General features: G+C 36.6%; 1 protein-coding gene across 34 annotated transcripts in view; it reads right to left on the minus strand.

The window, feature by feature from the left end:
• Window positions 1–25,658, minus strand: part of NRXN3 (neurexin 3) — a 1,299,896-nt gene that overhangs the window by 42,288 nt on the left and 1,231,950 nt on the right. The gene's annotated exons all lie outside the window — the stretch shown is intronic.

Below are 25,658 nucleotides of genomic sequence, written 5' to 3' on the forward strand. Positions count from 1 at the left end.
ATTTAGACTGTTGGCATTATTTTTTCTTTTTGTATGTTTATGGAGATTCTCAATCATCCATCCAGGTCATTGTTACCCCAAAGATGCTTTTCCAAAATACAACTGGACTTTCTTGGTTGTTTTCAAGGAAAAAAACCAAGAAAGTCCAGTTGTCTTTCTAGCCCAAGATTCCATTAAATTACTGTAACGTGATTCATTGTTTTCCATATTATGTTAAAATGGTTCTAAGGTACTTCTAGAATACATATTTCCCATATGTAAAAACATAGAAAATTGCCATAAACTCTGTCACTGATTCATTTTGTTTAGTATTATCTAGACAACTCTCCATATCTGGAAATACCAAAGACAAAATAGTTACTATATATGTAGCAGGGAGTTTAGTACTGAGTTTTGGCCCTTGTTTTGAAAAATATAATGACAAATTAGTACTGTTAGTATTCTTACACCATAGTAGAGACTATCAGCAAGTTCTAGAAAACTTCATATAGTACCATAAAAAAGGTTACCTAATTTTGTACAATTTCCCCAGTCAGTTAACTGGAAAAATTAAAATATAATAAACAAATGAATAAATAAAATGGCTTAGATGCATAACTAAATAGTCTTTTAATCAATTTATGGGTACAATATTTAAAACATAAAAATATACTTCATAAGATAGTTATGCATATAATCATACATGATATGATTGCATTTACACAAGAAAAATACACAATATTTCTAAAAATAATATGCAGTGTGTAATCCAGCTGTAGGTATGGTTTGGAAACTAAAAATCAGTGGTGGGTTGCTACCGGTTCACACCAGATTGGGCGAACCAGTAGCAGCGGTGGCAGGCTCTGCCTGGATGCTTCTGGGCATGTGCAGAAGCACCGCGTGCACGCAAGAGCAAGCCGGTAGCAATGGGATTTGGAACCTGTCCCTGGTAAAAATGTACTAGTATCAAATGAAGGCTATTTTATTTCAAATTCCACAAAAAAGCAAAGTATTTGTCTCTCTTATGACACTGGTATGGTAATGCATGGCAGATGCACTATTGTCTCTAAAAAACTGAGGCCACATCAAGAGTGTGTCAGAGCCCATGTTCCATGAACTTTTCAGCTAGTAATTCTGAGCATGTGAGTGGCTGTGACTGTTCTAATTAAAGAGCAGCATGTACTGTGGTGTGTTAAGAAGTATAATGGCTTCCCTTCCCAGTAGTAAGTCCTTCACGTAATTGCTCCAATTAGTAGAATTACTAATGGAGACCAATAGGAGGGTTTTGTGGAAGCCTCTGGACTCAGGCATATTGTGCAAGAGTATGAAAGTATCCAGCCCTTGGCAACATGATCTCAACAAATGTCTGATTCTGCCATTCCCTACTCTTTGCTATTCCAGTTCTGTAAACAGTATATAAAAGGTATAGATTCCACAGTGTTCTGATTCCTATGCAATCAGAAATCCTGTTGGATACACAGTAGAAAACCAGGCTCATTGTGGCTGCCCGGAGCTGTTCTTTACCTAACAATTTACAGAAGCTCCTAATGGCAGTCTCAGACTTGGGATTCGATATGCAAGCAAACCTGCCTTCTCTCACATACACTCCTGTGTCCCTCCTACTGGTACTTTTTCAGCTAGGATGAGAAAAGAGAAGAAAAGGCTGGCTGCTTTCATTCTCTTCCTGAATTGTGCTTTGAGAATCTGGTTATGACATCCTTTCATTCAATTAAATTACAACCTGTGCAATGACTGGGGAAGACAAAAGCCTCCTCTTACTGAATTTCAGAACCAGCATTCTTCTCCTTTGGTTATGAAGAGGCTGACCCATGTGGTTCATTAACCTCTGGAGAACTAGAAATAAAGATAACTCTGTCTCTTGTTTTAGTCCATTGTAAGCATCGTCTCTTTCTCTGGACAATATTATATATTTAAACATCTCAATAGAGATAATTGCACCTGCAATTATTTCCACTGTTTCTTCCCACTGATAAACTATTAAAACAAGACAAATCTCTTATTTTTCTGAATATAGTTCCTCAGTGGCCAATGAAAAAATTAGATAGAAATCCACATTTCTGTGGGATTTCCTTAATAATCTCAAATTTGCATTGGAAATTAAAACATGAGTATTGTTCTCCCTGCCTGTTGGCCCTCTGAAGACTTTCTTGAAACTGAATTGAGATTGGAATGGGGATGGACATCTCTTCTCATTGATGGAATTCATGTTTTGAATATTAAAGATAGTAAACTGAGTTCCTGAGACTGCCAATGAAACCTGAAAAGATTCTTGCTGCAGTACTTCAAGAGCTATTGAATGTTAGTATGGAGAAAACTAAGTAAGGTTCATCTTTTTCAGTGTAAGCATCAAATAATAGGCAGAGGTTTAAAATTTGATTTTAATAACTAATAGAAAAACAAACCTACTAACTCATAGAAATAATAATGAAGGTTTTATAAAAATAAGCAGTGCTTTCACTTGCAAAAAAGGGAGACAAACAGAATGTATAAAGCTTGCCTGTTTATCCTTTTCATGAAAATATTTCACAGTAACATATTCTGAAATATGTATTTTATTCTTTTGAAGAAACATGTCAGAACCAAAATAACTCAGCCCAGTGTTTACAACAAAAAGATTTTTATTATAAATCAACTGTAATCTATACCATTGCAGTCAATTTATATTTTATAGATTGTAATTTATACAATTAACTATCAATTGTAAATGTTACATTATTCTTACTATTACTATTTATTTGGCTTATTGAAAAAGTGTTGATATCATGTAGGAATACTTTGTCTGTAATTTTCAGTATTTATGAGAGGTTTACCTTCAAATTCCCTCACTTCAAGGAACTGACTCTAATGAATTATTGTTTCTAAATTTCTAATTATTTGCTTTTAGAATTTCTTTCTGATGAGGATTCTATATCTGTATCCATAGTTATGTACTGAATCATGAGAGAGAATTCCAGTTACTATAGAAAAATTCAATCAGAGCCATTACATACCTTTTACCTTTTTCTGACAGCCCAAAATAAGAATTTATGCTGCAGATTTGTACCCTTTGACCTACTGTTCCAAATAAAATGGCTCTATCTATAAAATATTCCATAGGAATCAGTCCCGTTTAGACTATGACTATTCCATTCATTTGCTATGTGATGATTTTATGGGTATTAAGCACTAGATAAAATAAAAGCTGTCATGGAAGAGCTTTATGAAACTATAAACAACACATCCAGTGAATGATGTGTTCTCATTCTTAGGATGGATGAAAAGAGAAAGGCCTATAAATATCTGCTTCTCAAATCTAGCAGATAAATTGTGCTACAATATGCTCTTGATGGCTGACTTCCTTTTTAAAATCTGTCTTATATTCCTTTAGCTACCTGAGAAACTGTTTCCATAATCATACTTCTGCATACTTCTTAACCTTCATTAGAAATCAGTATCAAAATTGTGTTTTCAATGGTCAATTAGGATAAATGTAGTATAGATTTCAATTCACCTTATATTAATAAATTATATATTAGATTTAACTAAGAAGCTGGACTCAAATGGTTGAAGAAGAAGGAAATGTCCTGGAACATGATCTCAATTATCAAGAGGAAACATTCCGCCTAAGCAAAAGGCAAATTTAAGCATTATGTTTTAAACTTGAGCACATCTAAAGCTGGATTTTATTTGCCTTCTGTCTTTCACTGGTATAAATAAATAATACCAGTTAATATATTACTAAATTTTTCACTTTAAGCAAAAATTTAATACAAATTGGATAATGGGCAACATCTTTCCTGGAATTATAGGAAAAATTATTTTAGCTTCCTTGACAATTTCTCAGTTGTTTTATGAAACTCCAAAATGAGCTTGGTACCAAGTAACATTTCGTAATAATATTATTTTACTTTAATGCTGCATCTTAATTTTTAATTTCATTTCTGATTTAAACACTTCTCTCTTTGCCTCTTCCAGCCCTCCTGTATAATAAGGGACTTAATTATTTGTTATAACATTTTGTTTAAACTGAACAATTAGAAATACATTCTCTCAACTGATATGATTTTTTTTACTGGGGAGGAGGGATAAACAGTAAAATCCATTTGTGCACACAAGTTTACATTATTATTACTGTATATACAAAAATGTGAAATCACAGCTGCAAATTCTTTAGCTGTTGTTGGCTTTTATGCACTTAGTCCTTTCCAAGAACCTAGAATGTATCAGTGCAATTTATGTGTGGATCCAGGCAATGTGCTATTTCTAATTGATAGAAATTTTGTCAATCTGCAGATTTTCTAAGTGGCATCCAACATTTTTGGTATGACATCCAGTGTGCTGATAACCACTGGCACCACCATGGCCAGTTTAAGCCATAATTGGATGTTCAGATTTGATACTTTTTGATCTCCTGCAATTCTTTGTGTTCTATTCTACTATCTCCTGGTATTGCCACATCTATTATCCACACTTTCTTCTTTTCAACCCCAGATAAATCTGGTGTGTTATGAGCTAAAGATTTCTCAAATCCCACAATATTTTAACCTGCTAATTTTCAACTACATTGTTCAACTACATTGTTTCATTACTGCACTGATAATTTTTACAGATGTTTCAATGAATCATTTTGGCAATTATGTTATGTTGCTGTTTATAATAAATTTATGTGATCTTTTTTGCAGTAGGTGAGTATATAATCTACTATTGTCATCTGCCTTTTTGCACAATCTGCACTTTGAATCATTGATAATGCATTTTTCAACTCTGGCCTTGATTGCATTTGGCTCTTAAGCAGCCAAAATCGAGCCTTTGATTTATTTTTTTTTAAAGTCCCAGCTGTAAGCCATTGCCAAAATGATAAAGGTTTTACCTTCATTTACTTTCCCTACAGTCTTTTGTAGAAATTAATGATGTAATGCTTTTTCTTGACAGCATTCTGTTCTTGAGTTTATTACATTATTTCAATAGTTTGTTATAAAGATATTTTTTGTAAAGTAGATGGTTTATTATATATTGGTAATATATTCTTATATATTATTTTAAAGGCATTTCCCCAGGAATATAATTGTAAATCTTTTAAAACTCAATAAATATATTTGCATTAAAAAAACACATTGGGTACTAAAAATGTTATCTTACATAAATATCATGGGGTCAAACAGACATTATAGAGATGGCCATGTAAGTATGGCTGGAACCTCTTTAAGCATTTCTACTAACATTTCAGTTGGATAACTTCTGCAAAAGAAGAGTTTTTAACTGATAACATCAAAAGCTGCCGAGACATCCAGGAGAATCAACAAGAGTACATTTCCCATTTCTCTTTCCTTGACAAAGATAACAAAGAAGGAAGCAAATCTTATGTCATGCAGAGATTTATAAGTTAACCAACAATTTCAATGTTACTTATGAAAGTGACCTAGAAAAAATGTGCAGCAAAAAATAGATCCTTAAGCTAATAGGCAGCCTCCAGTTGTATTGTCGCTACCTTGGTTTAATCAAAGAATCCCTATTTGTAGATGGAAGATGGCAGGTTGGGTAACACTAAAATAAAATTCTTCTTAGAAATAGCATATCTTTTTTTAAAAAATGGATTGATTATTATCTGAAGACAGGTGAAAGATAATTTTCACACAAGCCACAAAGAAATGACTGTTACCACTATACATGGTTATTTTAGGATTATTCATAAAGTATTAAGCCAAGACAGTATCCTCTGTGGCCATCATCTCTAAAGCAGGCATTTGAGATATGATGAGAGAAATTGGAAAGCCCAGGATGTGGCCCAGCAGATAGATAGTTCTGGGATTGACAGGGTGGATCAGATCAGATTGACAAACTCTGCTTGAAGAGCAGCTAATAGATACCAAAAGCAGATTTTTAGATGTGCACATTTTAGTTACAAAAGGAACTGCAAGAGGCCTCATCACAGAAAATATGCCCTTTCTTATAAACCCTTGATCCTGATTAGCTGAGGGCTAGTCATTAATCAGCATGCCCTTTATCCTCTACATCAACCAAAGTTAACAACAACAAAGAATCCAACACTCCTCCCTTCTGAAAAATTCCCACCCCTGATATTCACTGCACATATACTCCCTGTTGGATTTAAAAATGAAAACCTTACCTACTGCAAAATTATATCAAGTAGAGTTACCTATTGTAACAAAATCAGCTCCTCAATCATTACCCCAGCAGATGAGAGATTAAATAACTACCCCTACAAGTTATAAGAGGGAAAGTAAATCAGCCTTCATTTTTGCACTCTGTGTGTCCAATACAGTAAGTCTCCTATCAAATGTTGTTCTTTTTTTTACAACAGAGTGTGAACACACACATGCACACAGTAAGATGAAATTAGTCTCTGGGAAATATAATTGCTATCATTACTATCATCACGTAAAAGCCAACTGCTGCTGCTCCACATACTGTGTAAAATATTGGAAATTTTCATCTGATTTCAAAGCATTTGGAGGACCACGAAAAGGAGGAAGAGAAAAGCAAGGAGGTTAGGCTTTAGCTGCCCCATATGTTCTCCTTCCCTCAGCCTTTAGCAGGGTGGACAAAATAAGCAGTGAGTCAAGAGAAGGGGAAATTAAGGCGGACAAAAAGAAAAAAGAAAAAGCAAGGATTAATTTGTCTGTTGTTCAGGGTACCTTGACAGAGGAAAGAAAAGTATTGAACCACAGCAGCTTAAACCAACCTTAATGTACCTTCTCAAAAGCAGGAGGAATATAATGCTAGGTGGTTTTCTGCTGATAAGCAAATCCCCCTAAACCCTTTCCATTTATTTCTTGGCCTGAAGAAATTACATATTACTTAGGAGTGAAATAAATAAATAAAGCCCACATCTCTGAGAATCTAGATTGCTTGTTTATTGATTACACACCCCACTTTGTCTCTAGGGCATGTAGATGTGCATTAAAAAAAATAACAACCACAGAAGCACGTACATGTTTTTCCAACCATTTTTCCTTACTGCAGACAAATCTTTGTTGAGGTTTAGAGCTGAATTGTGGACCAAGTAGAAAAAGTTAAAACATGTGCTCCTTCTTTTCTTTACCTGCCAGCCAACCAACCGTATCAAATATGAATGAGTACTTCTGGATTATGTCATTTTAGGATAGGCACAAATTCTACTACTCAAGTTTACTAGCACCAAGTTCTACCAAGTTATGGATACTTCTGCTATAACCACTTCTAAGACAAGTCTAAGTCAATGTTATGTAATGGCTTTGGAGGAAGAGGATATTGGGGGACTATGTCATCCCTTGGTATTTAGATTGAAGCATGGAGCTTTAGACAGCAAACCACCAAGACTATTGATTCCATATGAAAGCCTGCACACCTATATACTTATACACCCACACACATATACCCTTGGCCAACTCACAATTGACCGAGCACAAAAATTTCAAATTCTACCCATAATAATGTTCCAAAACACTTTCCCTTGAAGGAGATTTCTACAGCAATTTCTCTTTCATCAGACTGAAGGAGAACTCATGAACCACGACTTTCTTTAGTTGAGCATAGTGAAGATATCTTCTTGGTTGGACCTGTAATTCTAGGTTGTCTGACCTGATGACAATGAGATGAATGCAGATTGTAACCTCCTAAAAACTGTTGAGTATGAAAAAAGTAAAAGTCTGAGGACATGTACCTTATTCACTTAGAAAAGGATAGCATGGCTTTCCAAAAGCTAGAGGTTCATCTGCTCTAAAAAGCATCAGTCGCCCTTTCAGAATAAACTTCCAGTCGGAGAAAATGAGCTTTCTGCTTGTTGTAGCAGCTATGCACTTTGTAATTGTGTCCCAAGAATATTTTTTTATTTACAGTCTGCTCCTTTGCCAGAAATCAATATGTCATTTTGCTGGCACATTTTGACTCTGTCTCCTGGACATCTTTATTTAACTTTTATCTTTTCTCTTCCAAAAGAGGAGAACTGTGTTGGATTTTGTTCTATTATTGATTAGATCATTTGGAAAGATAAATAAATAAATACATGATCATAGCTATAAAGATAATGTTTATGTTGTTTATGTTTATTATATATGTATACTGCCCTTCTCCCAAAGGACTCGGGGCGGTGAACACCCAGCAGATAAAATACAGAAAATACAAAAATTAAAACAATATTAAAAACCGATTAAAGTAATTTGGCCCACAGCTAAAACTATATTATTTTATATATATAACTATATATATATATATGTTCCTAGAAGCACGAAGCCGAAAACACCAGCCTGAAGATGACGAATGAGACTTCATCGAAACGTTGCCAAGACACCTCCAATTTTATGTGGGAGAAAACCCGAATAACCAAAGACCTACATACAAACACCCGCGAAAACCTCAGAAAACATTTTAAAACAATTTAAAAAGTTAGATCAGGTCAGCCCGGCTTGATGAAACAAAAACGTCTTTAAGGCACGGCGGAAAGCACGCAGATCCGGGATCCGCTGTATCTCTGGGGGCAACTCGTTCCAGAGGGTAGGTGCCCCCACAGAGAAGGCTCTCCCCCGGGGGCCGCCAGCCGACATTGTTTGGCAGAAGGCACCCTGAGGAGCCCCTCTCTGTGGGAGCATACTGGTCGGTGGGAAGGTACTGGCGGCAGAAGGTGGTCTTGTAAATACCCAGGTCCTAAGCCATGGAGTGGTCTAAAGGTGGTAACCAATACCTTGAAGCGCACCTGGAAGACCATTGGGAGCCAGTGCAGCTCGCGCAGGAGAGGTGTTACATGGGAGTGCCGAGTTGCCCCAATCACCACCCGCGTGGCCGCATTCTGGACCAGTTGGAGCCTCCGGGTGCTCCTCAAGGAGAGCCCCATGTAGAGAGCATTACAGTAGTCCAAGTGGGATATGACGAGGGCATGAGTGACCATGCGTAAGGCATCCCGATCCAGAAAAGGACGCAATTGGTGGATCAGGCGAACCTGATAAAAAGCCCCCCTGGCCACAGCCATCATATGCTCTTCCAAAGTCAGCCATGTATCCAGGAGGACACCAAAGTTGCGAGCCCTCTCTGTGGGGGCCAACGACTCGCCCCCAAAAGTCAGCGATGGTACCAACTGACTATATCGGGAAGCCACAGCCACTCGGTCTTGGATGGGTTGAGCCTGAGCCTGTTTCTCCCCATCCAGATCCGCACGGCCTCCAGGCACTGGGACATCACATCAAGGGCATTGTTGGGGTGGTCCAGGGTGGAAATGTACAGCTGAGTATCATCAGTGTACAGATGACACTTCACCCCGAGACTACGGATGATCTCACCCAGCGGCTTCACATAAACGTTGAACAGAAGGGGCGAGAGAACCGACCCTTGCGGCACCCCACACACAAGGCACCTCGAGGTCGATCTCTGTCCCCCTCTGTATAATAAAATACATCCTTTCTTAATAATATTTTGAGAGGCCTCCAGGGAAAATAAACAATGCTTATGTATTTAGATGACCATATTTAAATATGAGGACAAATTTGTTTTTGATTTTCACTCTTCAGTGAATTCTGTAGAACAAAATTTTCTAAACATAAATATGCATCTATATTTGAAAAAAATGTACACATGGAACCAAAGGAACACTACTTAGAAAAATAAGAAATGTTCTTGTGTATGTATACAAAAGATAATGCAGATTTTTAAAAAACCAGATCTGTTGTGAAAATGGAAAAGAATTCAATGAAGACCTGAAAGGGAGAACCAGAAATAAATTGCAACTAGAATAGAATAGAATAACAGAGTTGGAAGGGACTTTGGAGGTCTTCTAGTCCAACCCCTGCTTAGGCAGGAAACCTTACAGACAAATGGTTATCCAACCTCTTCTTAAAAACTTCCAGCGTTGGAACATTCACAACTTCTGGAGGCAAGTTGTTCCACTGATTAATTGTTCTAACTGTCAAGAAATTTCTCCTTAGTTCTAAATTCTTCTCTCCTTGATTAGTTTCCACCAATTGCTTCTTGTCCTACTGATATTATTAACTGATATTACTAATACTTTTAACCATTTATATTTGGCTTAATGATAAAATTTATATAAAAGTAATACTCCTATCACCACTTTGGCTTTCTAGATGTACAGTATATCTAGTTATTATCCTCATTTTAATCTTGCAGTGTAGAACTTTCCAATTAAATGCATTATCAATTGTGTGAGGAACCTAAACCAAAGTAAAAATGTAGTTTAAATTTATTCTAGAGCTGGCAATAATAATCCCCAATCTGGACAAAATTGCAATTGATTACAGATATTTATATAATATTCAGGGATATTGAGAATAGAAGAAAAGGGGACCTGTGTAAAAAAAGCAAGTATCTAAAAATATTAAAAACTGTGTAATAAAATGCCCAATATGAGCAAATAATAATATTTGAATGTATACTTGGAAAGAACATTTTAATAAAAAATATTTTATTTATTACTTAAATAGAGATTTTCATGCGGGCTCGAATTAAGTTTGTTGTTGTTTTGGTGAAACTGCCTAAATAGGACTTATGAGAGGGTGAAAAGACTGGGGTGACATGATAGCAGTGTCCAATATTTAAGTGGCTGCCACAAAGAAGAGGGGGAGGGGGGGGTCAATCTATTTTCTAAAGTACCAGAAGCAAGACAAGAAACAATAGATGGAAATTAATCAAGGAGGGAAGCAAACTAGAACTAAGGAGGATTTTTTTTAACAGTGAGAACAATTAACTAGTGGAATGGCTTGCCTTTAGAAGTTGTGGGTGCTCCATCACTGGAGGCTTTTAAGAAGAGATTGGACAGCTACTTGTCAGGAATAGTATAGATGTCCTGCTTCAGCAGGAGGTTGGGCCAGTAGACCTCCAAAGTCTCTTCCAACTCTGTTATTCTGCATTCAAAAATAAAGCAGACTGAAAACATCTACCTCTTACTCTAAGTAACAAGTTTGGAAATACAGCCAATGGCACCTGCAGAATATTGTCAAAATTTGAAAGATGGTGGATGAATTCGAGCCCTATTCATTTTGTGTTTGTGTTGACATTTGATGTTCATCCTCAACCCCCCATAGGCACATTAACTTCAACCCCTATACTCTAAAATGGTATAATTTGCTTTGCCAGTTCCTTGAGACCAATTATCAATACACAAAGGGCACTGATTTGCACATGGCAGCCTAATTTAAGGACCAACTTTGGCACTTTTATGTTATACTTTTTCCACTCTCCGATTTCTCCAATCTACTTTGAAGGAGCCACGTGCTAATATTCTGTTCTAACAATCTCCAAATGCTGAGTGATCATAATACGCTAATCAATGATCCTTCCAGCTAACCATCAGGAGAGAACAAAAACAATCCACAAATAGATTTGACTCCTGTCTCCAGCCCAAAAAGGATTTAGCTGTTTCAGCTGTCCAAACAAATCAACATCATGCAATTGGGGAGATCTAGATTTTGTTCAACGTGATTCAAAATCCAAGTGCAGAGGTGCCCTTATTTGTACATCACAATTTATCATATTTCAGTGTATTTCAAGTGGAGCCATATTTTTTTCAGAGTAAAGCCTGTACATAGATTTTCTGAAAAATCATGTCCCTCTATTTCATATTTATCTCTCCCCTGTATCTGTGGGCTCAGGATAACTTGCCACAATGTTAATCAATCCTATTGATCACTGCCACCCCAATGGCTCATAATCAAAAGTCTTTCAGGGTAAAACTATTTGAAGCATTATAAAATACTAAAACATCAGGAGTGTCTTGCAGACAATAAAGCACTCAGAATAATGAAACACAACATCATTTGCAATAAGAAACAGCTATTTTTCCCACTCATGCCAGAAATGGGGAAAAAAAATTAACCAGAATCCAGAACTGACCACCCCCAGCCCCCCCCAAAACAAGCTTGATGAACACCCTTGAAAAAAATATTCCATGACTTAGAGCTGCATCCTATAAAAGAACCTTCTCATAGTCATCATCATCCGAGCCTTGGAAACTTGCCCAATGCAACGGAAGAGCAAACAGACAACTTAGCTTCATTTCTCTGTCTAAGTAGGAGAAGGAAGGAGAAAGGCTTGTCATGAAAAATACAGGAGTTAACTCTTAGAGCTGGATCTCAACAATATACAGTAGATGTGATCCATAAAGCCATAGCTCAACACCTGCTAATTTATGTATTTATTAAACAAATTTATATAGCTGCCCAAATTATACATAGTTACTCTGGGTGGCTTAACAGAATAACATAGTTGGGAAACCCCATGGAAGTCTTCTAGTCCAACCCCCTGCTCAGGCAGGAAACCCTATTCCATTTCAGACAAATGGTTGCCCAATCTCTTCTTAAAAATCTCCATTGTTGGAGTACCTACGATATCTGGAGACAAGTCATTCCACTGATTAATTGTTCTAGCTGTCATAATATTTCTTCTTAGTTTTAAGTTTCTTCTCTCGATTAATTTCCATCCATTGCTTCTTGTCCTGCCTTCAGGTGTTTTGCAGAATCGGTTGACTCCCTTATAACATTAAAAGTCTTCATTATAAATCCCCAATACACCCTTTCCTGCAGGGGCAACAAATACAGTCAAACCAGCTATGCATGCTGGTTTATCAAAGTTTTGACAAAACTCTACAGATCTTTCATAATCTATAAAAATATGTGACTATATCCTATGTATTAGAATTTTGCGGAGGTTCAAAGTGGCATAGAAAGCAAAGCAAATAGTCAAAGCAGGCTACCCTCTCCATCAAGGCAAAGTACCTCATCCAAGTGGATTAGCTGCAATTTACAGAGGCCTATTACACGCAATTAGTATGCTGTGTTAAATCACACTTTTTTGGAATGATCCTCCTGCCATGTCATTCAAAGGTCAAAAATAGCTTTCAGCTCCTGAGAGTTACCCACTAATTATGGCGAATAATATGGTGAAAAAATGAAGTGATAGGGATAAATGGTATCACTTCAGTTTTTTAGAAATTAATATATTCCATTAATGTTTTTTCAGTGCAGCTTTTTAGTTTATTGGTCTGATGGCAGAGTAGAATTAAAATACTTAATATATAAAATTATGTGAAAGGTGTCATGCACATTAATCAGTGTTGTCCCTGGCTAATGTAAAATGAACTTTCAAAGGATTTCTTTTAATGGTGGGAGAAGGGTACAAAGTGTATCTCTTGCAGATTAACTGATCTTTCTTTTTAAACTGAAAACACCAAGCAATTTGATATCATTACCAAAAATATTCCCAGACCAATTTTAAGGTTGTCTCTACTGTAGCAGGGTTAACAACATTTATTGTATTTTTTTTAAAAAAATGTGGAGAGCATGAACCTTTGCAGTTAACAAGAAGAAAGAAGACACTGAACCTTTCATAAACTTTACTAAATTGTTTTAACACCTAAATATTTGTTTCTGCTACTGGGAATGATGTAATTCCATCTGATCGTCAACAAAATTTATTCCTTCTCATAGCTGTGAAATGCAGTAAAATTCAGTTAGTGAATGGTTGAGTGACCTAGAGATAGCATTGACTGGCCCTATAATTTAAAAAAAAATCAATAAAATAGATAAAGAATCACATTCTAAGTAGTTTCTTTTAAAAGTAAATGTCTTGTGTGAAGACAGTGGTGAAATCCATTTTTTTTACTACCAGTTCTGTGAGTGTGGCTTGGTGGGTGTGGTGTGGCTTGGTGGGCATGGCTTGGTGGGCATGGCAGGGAAAGGATACTGCAAAATCTCCATTCCCACCCCACTCTGGGGCCAGCCAGAGGTGGTATTTGCCAGTTCTCCAAACTACTCAAAATTTCCACTACTGATTCTCCAAACTGTTCAAAATTTCCGCTACCGGTTCTCCAGAACCTGTCAGAACCTGCTGGATTTCACCCGTGTGTGTAGACCAAAAATACAGCAAGGAAACAACTGTGGTGCAATTTTTCTCTTGATGCGTTTGTTTTCTTTTTATAGAGACATACTTACTTGGGTGAGCATGGATGTACCTTTCTGCCATTATATTGTTGTCATGGTTAGGTTAATCTCTTTAAAGTAGTTTTTATGTTTATTTCATGTTTATTGTTTATCCTACACGCTTGATGGGCTATAGCCTGTGCTGATATTTTTGGTTCATTATGTTTCATCAAATTGGTGACTCTTAGCAATCACATAGGCAGTTGTTCAACAGAACAATTTGTCCCCAACCTTGTCATTCAGATCTTCCAGCCGAAGGGAAGACTATTAATGTTTAAATAAACAACAAGCAAGTAAGCAAACAGAGTCTCAACAGTAGAGACTTTTGATATTCTCTGAGCTTGACTGCTTACTTGCAGACATTTCATTACCCAACAAGGTTATGGTGTATTACTTTATGCTTGATTATTTGTCAGATGTTAATCCTTGCTTATCTAAATTTTGGCTGCTGGAGAGGATGTGTTCTGGCCTTTTGATTTTATTTTAAGTCATGCTGAATAGGTGCAGCATGGCTTGTATGTTGATGAATGTTTATGAAACTGTGTGGTTCTGAAGACAATCGATGAAGAACTCAAGAAACAATAAAGTAGAAGGCAGAGCTCTGTGGTTTACTGTTTCTGCCAGACAAATTGCCATAACATCTTTTTATATTTGCTTCCCATGATGTGAACTTTTGCCTCCTACTAGCAGAAAAGTAGATAATTGATAGCTATTAATAAATGTGGCATCAAAAATCTAACACTGCCAAAGGGAAGTTTTCATTTAAACAGACTGAAAGACTGGGAAGGAAATATCTCCAAAAAGACAAAATTTTCACACTGCCAAAAATGTTTTATTTAAACCTTAGGTGGCAAGGAATAAAACAACATAAGCAGAATAGCTTTTAATAAATGTGCTTTAGACTTTCTTCTTTTAAAAAATTATAGAGTACAGAAATAGCTCAGAGTCCAATAAGAGAAACATCTACTTTTGAAATTCACCATAATGCACTAAGCTGCTCCTTTGCCAGACTTTAAATCTTAAGTAGTACAATCTGCTGTTAGCACAATTGATCATTCCTTTTTTCACTTCATTTACTTGCTTTGCTCAGAATAACATGTCTCTGAAATACTGTTTAAGTACCTTTACTCTGAGGGCAGACATTAGCATCCAGGGTGGTTTCCAAATACTTTGAAATGCAGAATAAATCCTCCCTAACTCTTTCTGCACATGAGAGATTACCTGGAACTAGTCCCTTAATAGTTTTTACAGATCACAGCCTGGTTAGAATATATAACACATACCTTTGTGGGGAGAAAATAAAAGTCCATGTTCAGGCAACATATTCCCCCTCCCACAAAAAGAGCACACAAAGTATGTTGTTATATAAAGCAGTGGTGGGAGAAATGGAAAACAGGCAAGAAGCTGACTTGTTAATTGGGATTATAAAATTTCCAGGATTTTTCTCTTCATATTTTGAGATTATAAATCCTAGAATCCAAAGTGTTATTTTGCTTTTTAAAAAGAGGGGGAAAAGAAAAAGGAGAGAGGCTCCATATATACTGTGTATCTCTCTCTCTCCATCCATTTATCATCTGTCTATCTTCTGTCTGTCTGTCTATCACCTATCTATCTATCTATCTATCTATCTATCTATCTATCTATCTATCTATCTATCATCTATCTAGAAACTTTTATCCAAAATATTTTGGATGAATATTTTGGATGCTCAGATGGACAGATATTTTAATTAACGGCACTATTTTGGCTTTTCCTAAACACTTTTCATTTTCCAACCTATTATTTTCAATGAAGAAAAACTAATAGCAAAAAAATAATTACATAACTCTGGGATATGTCTCTGTGTCTCTATGTATGTTTGTGTATAAGGGGTCCAAAGAACATTCTGCCCAGGGCATCTCATGGAAGCCTACTTTATTATGCAGAGAAGAATAGGGAGGCAGAAAAAATATATAATGGAATCATTTACACAACACACTAAGCTATAATAACAAATTTGACTGAGAGAATACTGAAATCATAAACTTTACAACCATCTAAATATCTAGGAAATTTCCAGAAGCTTGACACTCAAATAAATGAAGCACTAACAAATTCATTGAACTGGAGACCATCTACTTCCCACTCAGATACCTGATCTAAAACACTCACAACAAACATGCCAGGATGAACAATCAACATGAAAACTGCAGTACTTCCAAGCACTGATTGATTGAAACCTCATAAGAAACCTCCTTCCACCAATCAACCTCCCTCAGTTCAAGTCCTGTGCAGACCACAAATGCCAGACAACCCCCATCTCTTCTGAACCACTAAAGAACCCTCACTGTGACTCAGCATGACATCTCTGCAGAAAACCTGATTACTACCTCAGTATTAATCTCCCAAGATCAAAGAAGGTGATTGTTAAGGTAGGTTCAAAATACTGGTTTTGACCTGTGCACTTTTCACTCCTATATCACTGGTTTGGTTACATTGGCAATACATGACAAAAGATGCATCAGGCACTAATAAAGTATTTTGCCTACTCCGAACTCCATAACTGTGTGTCATTTAAAAGAAAAGTTTGTCTTATTCAAAGGGCATGCCTCAACTTTCTGCTTCAAACATAGTTCTGCCATATCATCACATTATATCAACTTGTCATTTCTAAGATGCAAATACTCAGAATTCTTATGCGATAATTTTTCTCAACTGATCATATATGTCACATCAGTTTGGTTTGTAGGAGAAATGGACACAAACATCAATCTTTTTGTCAATTGTATAAAACAGTGATGAACATGGTGGGGAAAAAGGAGATATGCTCAAAAAAGATAAGTTTTTTTTTAAAAAAATATGTAAAATCTTCTCATAATAAAATTACTTTTTAAAAAGTTTGTTAGCTATTTTTAGAGCTATCAACCAATTAAAAGAAATTCTTTCATTAATCCTTTTCATTTGAATAATGAATTAGGTTAGGACCTAAAAACATGTGAGTGACTTTGGGTCAACTACAATCTCTTAGTCCAATCTATCTACTGAGGCTGCTACTGTGGAAACAACATTGAGGAAATACTACTATTCACTCCGGTTGAGCTCCTGGAAAAAAGTAGAATGGACGTTGACTTACCTGAACGTCCCTTTTCTGAGCGCTGCGACCACTATCCATAGCTGGGTTAGTTCCTCATTTCCTGGCAACAACTGAGTGAGAGCTGTAATTAATCCCTTGGCTGGGTCACGCCTCCAATCCCATGTGTCCCCAGCTCTCACTCAGTTGTTGCCAGGAAATGAGGAACTAACCCAGCTATGGATAGTGGGAAGCAGCGATCAGGAAAATATAAATATAATGAATATATAGAATTAAATATATAGATGGATATTAGCAATACAGCTTCTTAAGGTATTGAAGATGTTATTAGATAAATATCTTAGTATTAGGAAACAAATTTGCATTTAAACTTTCAACTTTTTTTGTAATTGTCACTAATGTAAACAGAAACAAGTAAAACCAATGAGGAAAATAAACAAATTTGTTTTCAGCTTGCATTTCAGATGAATAAAATTATTCTCCTTAAACTGAAATAGGCAGTTGTAAATTACTGGATTTTTTCTATATTGATTTCATCTGTTAATGTTTTTATTTGCTGTGTTCTTATAATGGATGATTTTAATACTTTTATGTTATAAGCCGCCCAGAGACATTGGTTATGAGATGGGCAGAAAATAAATTTTAGAAATAAAATAAAATAAAATATATGCCTAAAACATTTTTAATAGACTGATCAATTTTTCTACCTAAAGATTCAAATAATTATCTAACACCACAGCTGGGTACACAGGAAATGTTGCTGCGTTGGATAGATTAACTAAGTCAACAATCCTCTGTGCACTCTTGAAGAGTTAGAAGGAAGTTAAGTTATTTGGTTGATGAATTAACAGCTCCATGATGTTCTGGGAATTTTTAAGTGTAATTTTGAACAATGGACCCATTTAACAATTGAAGGAGCCTATAGCAAGTAAGTGCTCAATTTTGCTATTTGATACCATAAATATATGGGAGAACAGGTCAGTATTTGTATTTATTCCTGAAGGGAGGAGGATGGACTCCTGTGACTTCTATTCTATCAAAATAGCCTCCCCACAATGTATCCAAAGTTTTCTTTATCCATTTATTTATTGCCCGTTTAGACTGTATTAGCTATAGTAAAGTCAGATTTATCTTTTTTTATGTGTGCATTTATTAAAAAGAGAGCACCACGAAACAGACAAAATTGATTTTAACAGCCTAGTAGATACACAGCTGGAATGCACTTTTCAAAGTGAGTATTAGACCAAAAGAATTTGAGTGGTTTGAACCACCATTTGGAACATGCTGAGCTCATTTATACGTGTTTCAAAATTTCAGAATGCATCTGGATGGAGAGGCATCCGTTTAGGGGAATTTGCTTTATTGCACCGATGGAGGAATATTTTGCTTCCTCAAAATGGCCTTCCAAACTGGTTGGCATAAAAGTTGATTGTGGGTGCCGTGCTGATTGGGTGACCAAATGCAGTGACAGGTAAATATGCTGAGCAAAGGAAAGGAAATAATAAATTCTGTCTTGGTTTGCTGTTGCTAAGCTCATGCAGAGATGCATCGGTTTCCCTGTCATTAACATGCAATATGAACACGTGCAAAGAATGTGCAATGGGGAAAACACTCAGGGGCAACCATGACTTTCAATTCTAATTTCACAATTATGCAACAATTATATAATATTAATCAATGTTTAAATAAACAAATGAAGAGGAACAACCATATTGTTTACTTGTCCTGGAGAAAAATGGAATATAAATATAATGAATTAATTCACGAGTTCTAACTACTGTATTTACTTTTAAAATGGCACTGGATTAACTGCACTAAGTAATTTATTAAAATAGCAACCTCCCTTAAGACATATGTATCCCAAAGATTTGTAGGTTAGGGCTGTCTCCTTTACTAGTTGTTTGCCTGATTTCAAATAGACACTTTCCAATATCAATGAACTATAACCCCATTATCTGTTGTTCATCATTTGATGTTCTGTAACCATTCCTTGCTGATCACAGAAGTCACAAAGTCACAGAAAGTGATCATCTAACTCCAGGACACTGCAACTACCTATCATAAATACATGCCAGTTGCCAAGCATCCAAATTTTGATCACATGAGCACAGGGAGGCTTACAATGGTTATAAGTATGGAAAATGATAATGAGTCATTTTTGTCACTGCCATTGTGAATTTGAATGGTCACCAAATGAATGCTTCTAAGTTAAGGACTCCTCTATGGACATGACCTATTGAAAAAACCTGAGACAATTTAGTCAGGAGAAAATAAGACCAAAGGGACACGTGTTATCATCATTCAGGTACATAAAAAGGATGCCAGAAAAAAGATAGGGATAATTTTCCACTGACACAAAAACTAAGACTAAGAATAATGAATATAAATTGCAGCTCTGTAGATTTTATTTAAGTATAAGGAATATTTTTCTGGGAATAGGATCTGTACAATAGTAGAACAAATAACTTAAAGACATTGTCGATTTTCCATCTCTGGAGGCTTTGAAGAAAAGATTGGAGAGCCACATCTAGCTGATGGATTTTATTGGCTTTCCTACACATTGCAGAGGGCAGGATTAGATAATGCTTGTGGTGTCTTCTAATTTTACAGTTCTATGATTTTAGAGTTCTACCATTTCTCCCTATTGTATTTGCAAACCAGGCTAAACAAAAAAAGAGTAACTGAGAAACGTATGAGCAAACTCTTCTAAAAATAGTAGCTTGTTTCAGAGAAAATGCTTGCAGAGGTCTCTGCAAAAGAAAAAATCCATAAACATGGAGGATTATCATGAACAATGAGGCAAGTTACTAAATGTATCATATCAAGATTATGACTAACATAAATTGCCATGCAAAACTAAATTGAAAACATAATGGAGGGATCGCCCTCCATATGTTTTCCAAAAATTTCTACCTGCCCAACTAGATTGAGGTTCACCTGATTTGCCAGTTGCGTCCCTTTCTGGATCGGGACTCGTTAAATACGGTCACTCATGCCCTCGTCACTTCCCGCCTGACTACTGCAATGCTCTCTACATGGGGCTCCCCTTGAGGAGCACCCGGAGGCTCCAGCTGGTCCAGAATGCAGCAGCGCGGGTGGTTATGGGAGCGACAGGGCGCTCCCATGTGACCCCCCCTCCTGTGCGAGCTGCACTGGCTCCCAGTGCTCTTCCGGGTGCGCTTCAAGGTTTTGGTTACCACCTTTAGAGCGCTCCATGGCTTAGGACCGGGGTATCTACGAGACCACCTTCTGCCACCAGTAGCCTCTCACCGACCAGTACACTCCCATAGAGAGGGGCTCCTCAGGGTGCCGTTGGCCAAACAATGTCGACTGGCAGCCCCCAGGGGGAGAGCCTTCTCTGTGGGGGCACCCGCCATCTGGAACAAGCTCCCCCCGGAGATACAGAGAATCCCGGACCGGCGCGCTTTCCACCGTACCATCAAAACATTTTTTTTCCAGCAGGCCGGCCTGACCTAACCTCTCTTTTAAACTTTTTAAAATTTTTTAAAAATTTCTAAATTTTAAATTTGTCTTATGAATTTGGGGTGTTTTAAATTTCGCTCTCTGGGCCAATTATTTAATTGTATTTTAATGGTTTTTTAACATTTGTATTATATGTATATATTTGGTTGTTCACCGCCCTGATTCCTTCGGGAGTAGGGCGGTATACAAATTTAATAAATAAATAAATAAATAAAAAAATAAAAATTGAGTAGAATAGGAATGCTGCAGATCGGTCAACCAAAGAATGTCGACTGGTGGAAATTAGAAGATGGCTTTTTTCTGAAGTAGACCCTACTGTATGGAACATCCTCCCTTCAGAGATTAGAATGGCCCCAACACTGTTAGCTTTTCATAAGGATGTAAAAACCTAGCTATCTTTCCATATCTAGGGTACTGAATGCATTAAGGGCCCCATTTCTTGGCTGTATTGCTAACTGGCTAAGTATCTTGTTCCTGTGTATATTTAATCTGGATATTTGTAGAGTTTTTTTATTGCTTTATAATGTTTTAAGCATTTTTAATTGTAATATTAAATACAATGAATAAGTGTGTAAAGTTTTCTAATTTCTAACAATATGTTACCTTTGCAGAGGGAACAGAACTTTTCATTCCTTGCCTGAAGCACCTGTACAAAACTATAAGCAATTTTCCCTCTAATTTGTCAGCCCATCAAAGTAAACTTCTACCTTCTATCTATCAAGAGCATTACCCCCAACCTGCTGATATAACAACTGTATGATAGTACATAAAAAGTGAAAGAACCTTTTTTTTAAGAATAGCACGTCATGGTGGATTCCTAGTTTATATCCTTTCCTGAGACTACATGAAGATCTCTATTTGCCAAAGAAGAAACTGGGTTTTCAATACAACAGAATCATTTCATGCCTCAGCAATGAAAAAAATGAACTGTACGGCAGGCTCCAGCCTCTCTACTAAGTTTCCTACTTATCCATAATGTGAAAATGAGTGAACAAATACTAATATCTGACATTGCTGAGTTGTCGACAGATGTCAGCTCATTAAGTTCCACTTGCTGGTTCCCCACCACCTTGCTGATATATCACACAAATTGCTTTTTAGCTGGCATTCTGTTGCTATGATTCAACGTAGCTTGGGCATGGGAGCTCTCTTTTTATTCCTTCCTCCAGTCATTTGGCTTACCACAAAAGACAGGACAGGTTCAATAAGATGCAGGATGCAGTTTAGTGAATTGGCTGCATCTGGAAATGCAGATATAAGATATTTTGAATTTGGAAGCAAAGCAAGGTGAAAAAGGCCATATAATGCTTCTCAGAAAGAGAGAGAGAGAGAGAGAGAGAGAGAGAGAGAGAGAGAGAGAGAGAGAGAGAGAGAGAGAGAAAACAGAAGACAATATTGAATAATAAAAAGCAAAGTTGCTTTGATGAGACCTACATGATTTTGCTTTCCTCATGATCCTTTTTTCCAACAGGATACAAGAATGAAAACTAAAATGATGGATAACTACAAGGATGGATTGTTTTCCTAAGACAGTCCACCTATGGCCAATATAAGACTGATCTATAATTTTCCTATTGCCTTTTAAAAATTATTATAATTGTCACTTGTTCATTTCACATGTTATGAACCATGATTTATTTACATATAAATAAATATGATGATGAGAAAACACCTTGGTCTTTTCTCTGGGAAGTTCTAAGATGTTGACAAGAGATTTCCAAGTAAGTTCAAATATAGATAACAAAAGAATTGAGACCAGTATTGTATCCATAATCTATAGTACCCTCTGGCTATATCCTTCCATGTTCCCCCCCCCCTTTGCTTTAAAATAAAAATAAAACTATGAGCAACCCCAACAAAATAAATGGTGGCCATTTTTACTGGCCTGATCTTGAAGAAACAACAGTTTTGCAACAATAAAGAACACTTTTGTCCTTCATGGGTTGCAGGAAGATTGCTGCTGATGTCATGCAAATATTGTAGTGGTCAAAGTGAACATTTTCAACTTTAGTTTTAGGGTTTATGAAAATTTTAAAAGGGAAAATGATATCTTAAGCCTTGGAATCAAGCACCACTTTTGCCCCTATTCTCTCATCCCTCAATAGGAAATGCCTGCTCTGAGGTTCTAATGGCCAGAAATATATGCCTCTTTCGTCTTTCAATCTTTGTTTCCTAAACTGCTTTGAAAGGTTTGGACTGGGAAAATGTAAGGAAGAGACAGCACTGAGAAGTCTAGGGTGGTGGTGAGGAGGAGGAGGAGGAGGAGGAGGAGGAGGAGGAGGAGGAGGAGGAGGAGGAGGAGGAGGAGGAGGAGGAGGAGGAGGAAGATTAAATGTATATGCCACCTGAGCCCCTGTGATTCTGGGATGGAAGTCAGCTTGCACAATGGCAAAGAAAGCCATCTGTATATAATAAGAGACTGAAGTATCAAAAGCAGCAAGACATTAAAGTTGCAATTAAGATTTGAATACAAGAGAAATGTGGTTTAGGTTATTATAAAAAACAGACTCCCAAATATTCTAATATAGACAATATTGATTGATAATCTTGTAATGCTGTTTATGAACTGAATTGCTACATTATTTACATCAATAAAAATAGTAACACTTCATAATGCTTCAGATATTGGAAGTGTACTCATCTTGCAGGTACTCAATTTGATAAAGCTATTGGGGTCCTAAAATAAGGAAGCTCAGCATTATAGAAATTGCTCGATGTGGCTGCAGCCAAACCTACTAAGACTGCAATTTAGTGATCCACACAAAGTAAGAGACTAAAAATGAAAATAACAGTTGCCTAGGCAGAAAAGATACAAAACAAGCAGAGGATAAAAAAGAAGGAAAAAGAGAGGGAGGGAGGGAGGGAGGGAGGAAGGGAGGGAGGGAGGGAGGGAGAGAGAGAGAGAGAGAGAGAGAGAGAGAGAGAGAGAGAGAGAGAGAGAGAGAGAGAGAGAACAAAAATGTAATTGCCTGCCTATCAGCTTCACTATCATAATTACTTTCTAACTCAGACACAGGTTGAATCAGATGAACAAGCAAATCAATTTTTGTAGTTGGCAATCAGTGCATTCTTAGCTCATAAATTAAAATGTCACTGCTAGAATGAATGCAAAGTGATACCTGTTTGGCAGTTTTCAGAGAACAAACAGATCCCTTTGCTTCCATTCTTATTTTTGCCTTGCTGGTGCCTGTCCTTATACGTTGCCTAGCACAAAGATGATGGTATGTTGCCAAGTATAGAAAGGGAGGGAAGGCAGTCCAGTTAGGGAACTGACCTAGAGATGAATGCATAGCCAGGTCATTCTATAACCAGTTTACTATGGTCGTTTGGATTGTCACCCAGATGTTTAGACTGAATTTGGCATCTTTGTCCACTTATCGAGTTATTGTAATTATGGTTGGTGGCACAGTTAGCCTGACATTTAGATTGGATGTGGCATTTTTATTCACCTATTGAACCATTCCCAAGGACCTGAGATGGGCAGGTGCTGATGTTAAAAGATATCATTGCAGATGTAAACTGCTCCACTTAAATCTGCCCTTTGCAATTGACTGATGGTGATTTTGTCAATGCTGTTCAGCGGTGCTCCAAATGTTTTAGGATTCCACCCAAGGCATCTATTACTATTGGTTTTATCTTTGCTTTCTTTTGCCGTAGTCATTCTACTTCTATTTGCAGGTGATTGTATTTTTTAAAAAAATTAATTTATATGCCGCCCTTCTCCGGAGACTCAGGGCGGCTTACAATGCGCTAAGCAATAGCCTTCATTCTTTTGTATATTTATACAAAGTCAGCTTATTGCCCCCACAACTGGGTCCTCAATTTACCTACCTTAGAAAGGATGGAAGGCGGAGTCAACCTTGAGCCTTGGCGAGATTCGAACCTGCAGTAATTGCAGGCAGCTGGTCTTAATAACAGGGTGCCTTAGACCACTGTACTACCAAGGCTCTTGTTGTTTTTCTTCCATTCCTTCTCTACTGCAATTTTACTTTCCAGACTTTTTTTCCCTGTTTCTTATCAACAATTGTTAAGTCTTTCCCCATAGTTTAATTCCATGCTATTTATATATCAATCTGTAACCTATTTTATATATCATATCCATCTATCTATCTATCTATCTATCTATCTATCTATCTATCTATCTATCTATCTATCTATCTATCTCCTACATGTATTGAAGTGTGTATTGCTCCCAAACTAAATCCTATACTCTATTACTCCAATGAGATTTGTCCAAGCAAGATTGTGGACAGAACATTTCCTGTTATTAATATTTAAATTTAAATATGCATTTTAATGTTTAAACCCTATATCCTAACTCTAAGAGCAGTTGATGGTAAAACTAATTATTTAGGAAAATTGTGGTTTTCTTTTGGCTGCATGCATAAATGCAAAAGCCAAACACTATTCCACATCCTTTAAATTTCTGCTTTAAGCAAATTATTGGCCCTTTCAAATTCTGGTTTGGGATAATGCAAAAGGAAAAGCAATAAGGAGAAATACAAGAAATTCAGTTAAGAAAATTTATACTATTATGTAAAGTTTCCCCTATATTTATACATTATGAAAGTGGTATGCCATTATTTTCTTCTAAGTTGTTTTAGCATTCCCATATTGCCTGTAGCCCTGGGATTTCCTGATGGTATCCAATCCAAGTACTAATCTGATCTGGATCTGCTTAATTTTTTCAGACCAGCTTAGTTCAATAGGTGCAGCCTCTAACAGGTCTCTAAAGAAGAGTACACTATGAACACTAAATGAAGAAAAATTCTCACTGTACTAAAGAGACCTGGGAAGGGAGAAACTACAAAAAATTTTTGATGAAGAAATCAGTTTGGAATATTCAACCATAAGTCATCCTACAATATATGACTCTTTCCAAATGCTATGTATGCTTATTCTATGTAATTCCTATGTGCAAATAAAAACATAGTATGTTTGATCTCTTTGATAAGTTTCCATCTATTGCTTCTTGTCCTGCCTTCAGGTGCTTTGGAGAATAGGTTGACTTCCTCTTCTTTGTGTCAGCCCCCTAGATTGTTATCATGGTATCCCTAAGTCTTCTTTTCATTAGACTAGACATACCCAATTCCTTTGATCTTTCTTCCTATGTTTTAGCCTCCAGTCCCCTAATCACCTGCTCTACACTTTTATTAGAGTTTCAACAACTTTTTTGTGTTGTGGTGACCAAAACTGAATGTAATATT

The sequence above is a fragment of the Pantherophis guttatus genome, chromosome 1 (assembly GCF_059756535.1).
Source record: "Pantherophis guttatus breed Tessera chromosome 1, ASM5975653v1, whole genome shotgun sequence".
Taxonomy (NCBI): domain Eukaryota; kingdom Metazoa; phylum Chordata; class Lepidosauria; order Squamata; family Colubridae; genus Pantherophis; species Pantherophis guttatus.